The sequence below is a fragment of the Stenella coeruleoalba genome, assembly GCF_951394435.1.
Source record: "Stenella coeruleoalba genome assembly, chromosome: 8".
Taxonomy (NCBI): domain Eukaryota; kingdom Metazoa; phylum Chordata; class Mammalia; order Artiodactyla; family Delphinidae; genus Stenella; species Stenella coeruleoalba.
The window spans coordinates 107,620,065-107,628,251 of record NC_137154.1 but is presented as its reverse complement, the minus strand read 5'-3'; positions in this window follow the sequence as shown (position 1 = coordinate 107,628,251).

The window sequence follows — 8,187 nt, the reverse complement described above, 5'->3', positions numbered from 1 at the left end:
TTCTGCAGTGTGTCTGATTGTTCCACGAGGGTATTTTTGGATGAGATTAACATTTAAATCGGTGGACTTAGAATAAAGCAGAGTGTCCTCCATGATGTGGGTGGGCCTCGTCCAATCAGTTGAAGGCCCAAATGCAACAAAAGCCTGACGTCCCCTGAGCAAAGGAATTCTGCAGCAGACAGACTTTGGACTTGAGCTGCAACATTGCTCCCCTGGGCCTCCACCCTGCGGGTGTTGGAACTTCTGGCCTACATAATCATGTGAGCCAGTTCCTTAAAATAAACTTCTCTCTATACACATCTGTTGGTTCTGTTTCTCTGGAGAGCCCTGACAAATACAGGTGAGAATTATCCCCTATTTACAGACAAAGAAATTGAGGCTCAGAAACGTTAAGTCGCTTATTCATAGCTGGTTAAAGGACTCGAATTCAGCTCTGCTAGGCTTTAAATCTACCAGGTTTTCCTTAAATGCCTGCCTCCTTTGTCCCTTTCGGCTCTGAAATTGCCAACAGTTTTTCACGTCTTAGGGCACTGTGTCTAAATTCCTTCTTGATGTTGAGAGTCTTCATGACATAACTTTATCTTCTCCCTTCCTGTCAGGCAGTTTGTCTCAGCTTCTCAGGCACACATGGGGGAGCAGCTCCTGGGGAAGCGGCAGAATTTATACCCTAAACTGAAGAGACGCAGGTCATCCAGCAGGTTAAAGGTATAATGAAAAGCTAAAGATATAAATCTGCTTTGCAAATATGATGAAAGTAAGGCATCTCTTCTTGGACTAAATAGGGGTTTAAACCTAAGTTCCAATGTCAGTGATCTTGTAACCGACAGGGAAGGATGGGCTGGACATTGATCGGAGCCAGACAACATCAGGGTGACGGTGGTGTCTGGGGGCCATGGGGTCACCAACTGATACGGGGCCCACAAGCCACATCTGCCTCTTTAAATTTAAACTAACTATGATGGGGGGGAGGGATAAATTGGGAGATTGGGATTGACATATACACACTACTGTATATAAAATATTGGGCTGGCCAAAAAGTGCCTTCGGTTTTTAAGTAAAAATAAAAGACACATTGTTCCTTTCACCAAGAACTTTATTGAACAACATATTCACTGTTTTGTTCCACTACCTTCTGCCATTTTTCAGGCAACTTCATAATTCCATCTTCCCAAAACTTTTTACCTTTTTGAGCAAACAACTGTTCCAGGTGCCTTTTACAGTATTCCAGGGAATTGAATTTTTTTCCATTAAGAGAATTTTGTAAAGACTGAAATAAATGGAAATCCGAAGGCTCAATGTCTGGTGAATATTCATCCTGGCGGATGAATCAGAGCTTCCCAGCCAAGCTGTAGCACTTTTTGCCTGGTCATCAAAGAAACATGTGGTCTTTCGTTATCCTGATGGAAGATGATGTGTGTTTTGTTAACTAATTCCGGACGCTTTCCGTTGAGTGCTGCTTTCAGTTGGTCTAACTGTTCCAACAAGTTAGTACTTGTTGGAATTAATTGTTTGGTTTTCCGTAAGGAGCTTATAATAGAGGACTCCCTTCCAATCCCACCATATACACAACATCACCTTCTTTGGATGAAGGCCAGCCTTTGGTGTGGTTGGTGGTGGTTCATTGTGCTTGCCCCACTATCTCTTCCATTCCACATTATTGTACAGTATCCACTTTTCATCGCCCGTCACAATTTGTTTTGAAAACGGAACGTTTTTGTTGCGTTTCAGTAGAGAATCGCACGCGGAAATACGGTCAAGAAGGTTTTTTACGCTTAACTTACGTGGAACCCAAACATCAGAACGATTCACATAACCAAGCTGGTGCAAATGATTTTCAACACTCGATTTGGATATGATGAGTATGTCGGCTATCTCCCGCATGATATAACATTGATTGTTCTCAATTACTGTCTCGATTTGATCGTTATAAACTTCAACGGGTCTACCCGACTGCGGAGCGTTGTCCAGCAAGAAATCTCCAACACGAAACTTTGCAAACCACTTTTGACATGTTTGATCAGTCACAGCACCTTCTGCATACACTGCACAAATCTTTTTTTTGTGTTTCAGTTGCGTTTTTACCTTTCTTGAAATAATAAAGCATAATATGCCAAAAATGTTGCTTTTCTTCCATCTTCAATATTAAAAAGGCTACAGAAAAATTCGCTAATTTTAATGTCGTTTTAAAAGGCACGCTGATATGACAGCTGTCACAATACAATCTAGCGAAATTGTTTTGAACGAAGTTAAAGACAGCAAAGAGCTACTAGAGCCATCTTACGGAAAAAAACGAACGAACCTTTTGGCCAACCCAATAGATAACTAATAAGAACTTACTGTTCTTGCAGTAAGTTCTTACTGTTCTTGCACAGGGAACTCTACTCAATACTGTGTAATGACCTGTATGGGAAAAGAATCTAAAAAAGGAGTGGATATATGTATTTGTATGACAGATTCACGTTGTTGTACAGCAGAAACTAATACAACGTTGTAAATCAACTATACTCCAGTAAAAATTATTTTAAAAATGAACTATGATTAAATGGAATTAAAGCCTCAGTTCCGCAGTTGTGATACCCTGAGGAAAGGCCACCTGTGGCTGGCAAGAGGTCACCATGTTGACCGTGTCCACCACTGCACCAAGTCCTATCAGACAGCACTGAAGTGGGGAGACTGGCCCCAAATACAAACGTCCCTGAGCCCCCAACACAGCTGGCTAGTGACCAAGAGAAGGCCGAAGAATCCTCACGGTTAAACTGGGGACTGAAATGCCTGTGGGAAGAATCCCTCCCTCAGTTCCGGGGTGGAGAGCAAGGTGTGGGGATGGCAGCTGGGCTGCGGGCAGGGAGCCAGCCCTGCCTAGACCAGGTGCCCAGGGCTGTCCCGCAGGACTCAGCCAGGAGCTCCTTCTGGCTGGAGGCCCAGGTGAGGCCTCTGTCTCTCAGCTGTCAGGTGGTTTCAACAAATGTGTTAGATATGCTTGATACAAATTTATAGATCCAATGAAAAGACATAATATTAGAAAGTTTTGACTACAATCTATATTGCAAATTATGTTATTTATTAGAGTGCGCTGCTGTTATATCATAACATAACTTATTCATTTTCAAGGAAAATGGGGCATTTATAGATTTGATATTATTTTGAACGAACAGAAATCTCAAATCCTGAGGACACTTGGAAACTCTGTCTCTAAGAAGGTCATTCCTACCTGCACAAACAGATGCCCTGGGAGAAAGCAGTGGCTGTGTTTTCTGATTTCCCCTTTTGCTTTTCTCCTCTTACACTTCCAGAATAATTTCAACCCTGTATCAGCCAACCTAAGGCAAACAGGTGATTGTTCCCACTGCAGGGACAGGGCAGAGATCAGATCAGCACCCCTGGGGTGGGGATGCAGGGCTGCTGCCACTGGAGAGCAGACTGTGCCACGCGGTGACACCTGGTGATCCCCACCTGCCTGGGGAGCTCCCTTCCCGGGAGACCGGCTCCAAGGGGTGACCCGAGGCGAAATTCTGAAACCAAAGCCTCTGTCTCAGCACGTCCTCCCCCTTCCTTTCCGGTGCGCTTTTCTGGCTCCCAGCTCGTGTTTGATCTGTTCTTATGATACAATGAGAACCTGGGAATACTGCTGTTCCACGTCTCCCGGTTTGTATATTAAGAATAAAATTTACATTTTTAACAAAAAGCTTCCGGAGACAGCGCTGAGCTACAGGCAGCGGGGTGGGGTGGGGGGCGTCTGGCTGAGTCGCCGGTCAGCGTCGCCGGCAGCGCTGAGGTCTCTTACAACATCTGTTCTGTTTCAGCCGCTGTTGCCTGCGCACAGCCCTGGAACTTGGCTTCTAGAGGTGCTGTCAGGTAAGAGGTTTGCCAACGCACCCCTGAGACTCCGCCGACCCCAAGTGCAGGGGCCCAGTGAGGACCAGGTCAAAGGTCAGTCGGCACCCGGTCCTGGGCAGGTGATCTGCTGGTCTGGACCTGAGCGGGTTTATGCACAAGGCAGGCTGGGGTTCTGGAAACCTGAGTTGGAGGAGGACTGAGAGAAATCAGGTCTGGACAGAGCAGGGGCTGTGGGAACCGTGTGCCGAGACTGCTTCCTGGGTCAACAGCTGGCCCTCGAGGGCTTGTCCGAGGGGCAGCTCTGGACTGGCAGGTGTGAGTGGGTCCCTGGGGCAAGTGGGCCCTGGTGGGCGGTCGGCACCCCGCGAGTCAACTTCTGGAGGGCCTGGGGGCAAGGCTGGTGGAGCCGGAGGAAGTAGGGGGGTATGTGCGGTCAAGCAGGCTAGAGGTGAAGTGGCACCAGCACTCTGGACTGGGGCCAGAACCTGGTCGTACCAACACCTTGGTGAACACGTAGGAGCTGGGCCTTCCCCCAGGACCGCCGCGTCAGGGGAGAGGGCTTGCTCTACTTTCCGTGCCCAGCACAGCGTCTGGCTCACTATGAATGCCCGATCTAGGTCTAATCAACACTCATCGAGCTCCCACTGTCCTGGGAATATGGGGCTGAGTGACAGGATGATCCTGTCCCCATGCGAGTAGATGGACAGCGGTGAAGCGGGACGCGACAGCCACAGACATCTCTGAGGGCTGTGGTGAGTAGAACGGGGGACTGGAGCGTGTCTGGGTGGAGGGACCACCTTGCATTGCGTGGCGGTACCTGAAGGACGAGAAAGAAGCAGCCACGCAACCGTCTGGGGATGGGGAGGCAGCTCCAGGCCGAGGGCAAACCCCCTGGGCAGCAGTGAGCTGGCTGTGTCTGGGATGCAGGAAGGAGGCCAGTGTGGCTTTGGCAGAGGGCGTGAGCTTGGAGAGGCCGGCGGGCATCGATCCAGAGTTTCTGAAAGGAGTGCTGTGGGCATTTGGGGTGAGACGGGTGCGGGTGGTAGGTGGCATTTAGCCCGCTAACTGTTAGTAGCACCTCATCTCCCAAGTCGTTCTGACAACCAAAAATCCCCCCATGCGTTTCCATTCCTACATACTGCCTGACAGGGGCCACTATACACAGGACACGTGTATAGGAAGATATTTGTCATAAGGAACTGGCTTATGCAGTTATGGAGGCTGACAAATCCCAAGAGCTGCAGTCAGCAAGTTGGACCCGGGAGAGAAGACGGTGTGAGGTCCAGTCTGAAGGCCGGCAGTTTCAAGACCCAGGAAGAGCTGATGTTTCAGTTTGAGTCCGAAGACAGGAAAAGACTGCTGTCCCGGCTCAAGGCTGTCAGGCAGGAGGAGTTGCCTGTGACTTTCGGGAGTGTCAGCCCCTTTGTTCTACTCAGACCTTCAGCTGATTGGGTGAGGCCCACCCACACGGGAGAGGGCAATCTGCTTTTTTCAGTCTGCAGATTCACACGTTCACCTCATCCGAAAATCTCATGGACACCCCCAAAATAACGTCCGAATACCTGGGCATCCTGTGCCCAGTCAAGTTGACACAAAATTAAGCATCACAGCCATGTAGGGCCCTGATAGTCTTCCCGTGTGTTAAGACCCGGGTGGAGTGAGCTTGCTGGGGTAAGTCATGGGGAAAGTGGGAGGTGACAGTCCCGAGGCACTAAAACTGCCCCGGCCCTGCCTGCTGGTGATCAGGTTTGGGGTGTGTTGTCTTGTACGAATAAGAATAGTAAGAACCGTTTTTAATGGTGCTCAGCAAACCCACACACAGGATCTCATTTCACCTCCCGGTCGTCTTGTGAGGCTGGCTAAGGAAGATGCACTATCATTGCTGTTTTACAGAGAGAACAGTCTCAGAAAGGGTCGAAGTTTGCCAAGTTTGTACACGTGGTGAATCAGGGCTGGGGTGACAATGTCTCCCGACGCTGGGGAGGTCGAGGTGGGAGAACAGGGTGGCCGCAGTGTCTGGAGGAAGCTGCAGAGGGCGGGGGGCAGCCACGCGTGCACTGCAGGCAGGAGAAAGCCTTCAAGGACGCGGAGTGCTGCCTGAGCCACACAGCATGATGTAGCAGAGCTGTCACTCACAGGGAGAGACGGCAGCGGGGACGGAGGCTGCTGGCAGTGGCAGCCGGGGTCAGGGTGACTCAGGGAGCAGAAACCGGGGCTGGCAGGGAGGTGGCCCGACGGTGGGGTGAGGACCAGACAAGCCTGTCACCTAAAGCCTCAGAGGGAGAGGCCGGGGAGACGGAAGACAGTGCGGGGGGTGGGGGGACGCGGGCAGCGGTGTCTCCGCAGCCCCTTCCTGGAGATGAGCTGGGGCTGCTGCCCGCCCTGCTTTCCTCCCTGGAAGGCTGGGGCTTGGGAAGGTCTGGAGGAGGCTGCCGGGCCTTTCGGTACCGATGGCGAAGGTGCAGAGAAGCGGGCAAGCCGAGGTCTCCCACGCTCCCACCCACCCCCCGGCACCTTCTGTGAGTTGTTTCAAGCTGGAGCCCGGTGTGGACACCGTGCACGGGGCCTGCCTGCCTGGGGGGGAGGGCTGGGGGTGGGGGAGAAGAGGCAGGAGCCTATCCTGGGGGGTCTCCTCACCGCGTCGGGGAGGATGGCTGACTCACGGGCCCGAGTCACCCGGGGACCACTGAGCTGTCCTGTGGGCAGGGCTTCCTGTGTCTCAGGAGCAGGTTCACGGCCACAGCAAAGTCTGGGCGGGGAGGCCGGGAGCGAGGCTGCGGGGAGGCTGGGCCATGGGGGTCCTGGACCCCCAGAGAAGCGCGGTCACGTGGAGAACAGAAGGGAGAAGACCTGGGAGTCTGGAAAACAACGGCCTTTCTCCCCGCAGAGTCCTCGGAGGCGGCCTCGTGGGTGGAGGCACGGGCTCTGGGTCGTGGCCTGGAGGACGTACAGTGTGGACGTGGACCTGGTGCCCCCTGGAGCTGGACCCACACAGGCCCTGCCAGGGGCCGGGGCTGGGCCCTCCCTCTGTGCGAGGTCCAGGCTGCTGGGACCTCTGCCCCGCCCATCTTTCTGGCCCTCTGCTCACAGGCACGGAAACCCCCTCATTTCTGGGCCAGTGTCAGCCACCCCGCTGCTGGGTGCGCACCCCGAGTTCTCATGAAGCCGGGCCCGCCTTTTCCGTCACACAGCACAGTTCTGTTAATCCCCGAGCTTTGCCTGGCTTTGTGTATCTGCATCCATCACCTCTATTCATGGCTGTCCTACACCCATCCATCCATCCACGCATCTAGCCATCATCTGTCTTCCTTTTTTAAAGTTATTTTATCCAGGTATGATTGACCTATAACATTATATTAGTTTCAGGTGTACAACATAGTGATTTGATATTTGGGTACACTGCAAAATGAGTCGATAACAGCTGTCACCATGCATTGCTACAAAAAAACTTCTTTCTTGTGATGAGAACTTTAAAGCTTTACTCTTTGAGCAACTTTCAAATACGTAAAATAGTATTAGTAACTGTAGTTGCCATGCTGTACATCCCCATGACTTATTTATTTTATAACTGAAGTTTGTACCTTTTGACCCCCTTCACCCATTTCACACACCCCCTCCCCCTCCCCCGACTTGTGTAGCCACCAGTGTGTTCCCTGTAGGTACGAGCTTGTTTTGTTTGGTTTTTAGATTCCACATATAAGTGAGATCATACAGTGTTTGTCTTTCTCTGACTTATTTCACTGAGCATAATGACCTCGAGGACCACCCATGTTGCTGCAGATGGCAAGATTTACTTCTTTTTATTTGTATGTGGACCACATCTTCTTTATCCGTTCACCCATAGATGGACATGCAGGTTGCTTCCATGTCTTGGCTATTGTAAATAGCGCTGCAGTGAACATGGGAGTGCAGACATTTTTTTAGATTCTTGTCTCTATGTTCTCTGGATAGATACCCAGAAGCGGAATTGCTGGATCAGATGGCAGTCTTATTTTCAGTCTTCTGAGGAGCCTCCATGCCGTTCTCCACAGTGGCTGCACCAGCTTACATCCCCACCAGCAGTGCACGAGGGCTGCCTTCCCCCACGCCCTCGCCAGCAAGCTCATTTTGGCGGCAGAGGGTGGGTGAGCCGTGGCCAGAGATGACAGTGCGCCTGAGTCTAGGTTCCCAGGACAGATGGAGTGCGCTCCCCCAAAACGGGGAAGAAAGAGCTTCCTAGTAGCAAACCGATGGGAGAAAACTTAAACGAATATATTGTTTGCTTTTAATCTGCACAAAAAATGCCGCTCTCCAACTTGCCTTTTTCGATTAAACATAACAAACATTTTTTCTTGTCAATAAAAAAACCTT